The sequence below is a fragment of the Dermacentor variabilis genome, chromosome 4, assembly GCF_050947875.1.
Source record: "Dermacentor variabilis isolate Ectoservices chromosome 4, ASM5094787v1, whole genome shotgun sequence".
Classification (NCBI taxonomy): domain Eukaryota; kingdom Metazoa; phylum Arthropoda; class Arachnida; order Ixodida; family Ixodidae; genus Dermacentor; species Dermacentor variabilis.
The window spans coordinates 42,395,695-42,398,415 of NC_134571.1; positions in this window are offsets into that span (position 1 = coordinate 42,395,695).

A 2,721-nucleotide genomic window follows, 5' to 3' on the forward strand; every position below is an offset into this window, starting at 1 on the left:
CGAATGTGACTGGCCAATGACAAATAGCACTCGAGAAGAAAGCGTTTTGCGAATTCGGTCCCTGGGTTTAATCCTGTAGGCGAAACAGCCTCGTCCCTCGTCTCGCTACACTGTAGCCCGATTCTTCACCAGCGGGCCACAGACAACGTTGGATTGCGTTGATTGGTTCCACGTTGGATGCGAATTGGATTTCACTTTGCATTTCTGTTCACTCACGTTTTATGAAATCGTAGACGGAACAATAAACTGATGCCCGGAAACTTATAGGTCCCAACTTTTGATTGTTATTGCTATATAATGAGCGCCTCACAAGGCGACACCTAAAATTTTCAGCGTGATACGCCTAAATTTGGCGCCATAGTGGAGAGAGGCGCGGTAATTTAACTTTGCCTGGCGTCACAAAGTAGATGAAACACTACTGACGTCATGCTTTTGCGTCGCATTTGGTTCTCGTAGGAATCCGGCTGCCTCGAACCGGCGCTCGAACCCTCGACCTGGTTCCTCAACAGCAGAAAGCCATATATAGTCATACTGAGCACAGTTGTCCGATTCTAGCATATGTAAACTCTTAATGTAGGCACACATCGGGAACTATACATGTCGGATGAGAGCGAACCGCTAAAAGCACCGCAAGGAGTTCCAAAGACAGTCGAATGTTAATAATGACTCGTTAATTTGTTAATCCTTTTGTTGATTAATTATAAGCTTCAGGACTTTGCCGGACAATCTTTATGAATGTCGGTGGTATACCTGCTGTTGCGGATCGAAGTGGCGTTAGGGCAAGGAATCCACAATGCCCATCGGCGAACACGTCCAGTAGTATAGGAATGAAGGAAAAAGGATTCTACATTAGTTACACGGCTCCAGTTACGGAAGCCCACTACATGCAGGAGCACGTTAAGGACACGTCGGTCCCACTGCCCGAAAAGCCTTCGCTTTTAATAGCGTCGTCTTCCCTAGGCGACTCGACTAGGGAATCTGATGGCTGGCTGTATATCGCGGCCAACCACAATCGTCGAATCCGTTGCGACACCACGCCCATGATATCGCCACGCTCCGCAGCATCCCCACCTCCGGCGGTATGGAATATGTGGCAGGCTAGCACCCTGGTAATCCAAGGTCGGCTTCAGGTAGCATTTGGGGGGGGGAGGATGGGGGCAGGCTGCCTTTTGTGTGCCCGTCAGCAGTCGGTGTCAACGCGGCGTTGAGTTCTTGGCAGGCCTGTGCTGATGGAAGGGTGGGGCTTGCCTCGTGGCAAGCGTGAGACTGCACTGCATATGTACTCACCAGCTACGAAATTTCACCTCTATTCCCCTGTCCGTGAGGATTCATTAATTACCACCTGAATTTATTTGCTCTTTAACTAGTGTTGCGTTTCGCCTGCGACACGCGGTTTTGCCGGCGCGACTGAGGCGGGGCGGCAGACATTTTGGCCCGTTCGGCGTCGCCGCAACGCTCCCCGCCAGGCGTTTCCAGGCGTTTCCAGGCATGTTCCGATGCCACGTGTCTTCATGTGCGTGTGTGAGTGTATGTGCCATTGTGCCCGAACCAGGCGATGCGACAGCAGGGGTCACCCTCTCCTTCCAGTCATTGTGCCCGAACCAGGCGATGCGAAAGCAGGGGGTCACCCTCTCCTTCCAGTCTTTGTGCCCGACCGGCGGCAGTGTGCGTCACCTTAGCCCATTGTACAATCACGTGCTCGTCTATTGAGGGGTTCCTTCTTGCCCTCAACTGCGAGAGTATAAAAACAGCTGCCCCCGGACGCCAAAAGGAGGGCTCCGATTTCTTCTGTTGAGTAAAGTGCTCTCCCGTCTCTCTACTTCGGTCAACCTGACCGCCAACTCTTTGCGATGTTAAAATAAACAAGTTGTTTTGTTGTTACCAGTCGACTCATGCTTTGCCGGGACCTTCGGATGCTTCCAGTTGTACCCCAGGCCGCCAGGCCAACGCTACCCTTGGGGCTTGCGACCCAGGTACAACCACGGGCGTCAGCGCCGAGTTCCCAACAACCGATGCCATCGGTGGGATCAAAACATCTGGTTGGCAGCGGTGAGATCGCCTCCGACTTCAAACAACTGTCTGCCAGCGGTGAGATCGCGACAACGGAGGCCAGCAGCGAAGAGATGCAGTTGACTGTATGCTGAGCAGCTCAACGACGATCCGGGAGCAGTGCAACGAGCCCTGTGTGATGACTGGTTGCCTGCAGCGGAACGACTGCGCTGGACTCTTGGCTGCGAGGTTTGGTGAGTGCGGGACTTTCTTCTTCTGAGTTTTGCCAGGCTTTTGTTAGTGTCAGAAACGGAGCTGGTAATTGTGGTTGTCGTTGCTGCCGGGTTAGTTTGCGGCAAGACAATAGTAAGCAGTAGAGAAAGCAGCATTCAGAGCAGCCATGGATTTGAAGTCGTTGCGCAAACCGAAATTGTTGGAGCTTGCAAGAGAGTTGGGTCTGGATGTCTCAGACAAACTCAGAAAACCTGAACTGCTAAAGGCTATTCTTGAGTTAGAGGCTGAGGATGACGAGCTGTCGGAATGCCTTGAGACTATTGAGGAGAGGTCAAAAAGACAGGAGCGCGAACTTAAAGAGCAAAAAGAGAAACAGGAGCGCGAACTTAAAGAGCAGAAAGAAAAAGAAGAGCGTGACCGTCAACACGCTTTGGAAATGAAGCGTCTTGAGGTAGAGATGGAACGCGCTCGTAATGGAAGTCAGGCACACGGTGCAGG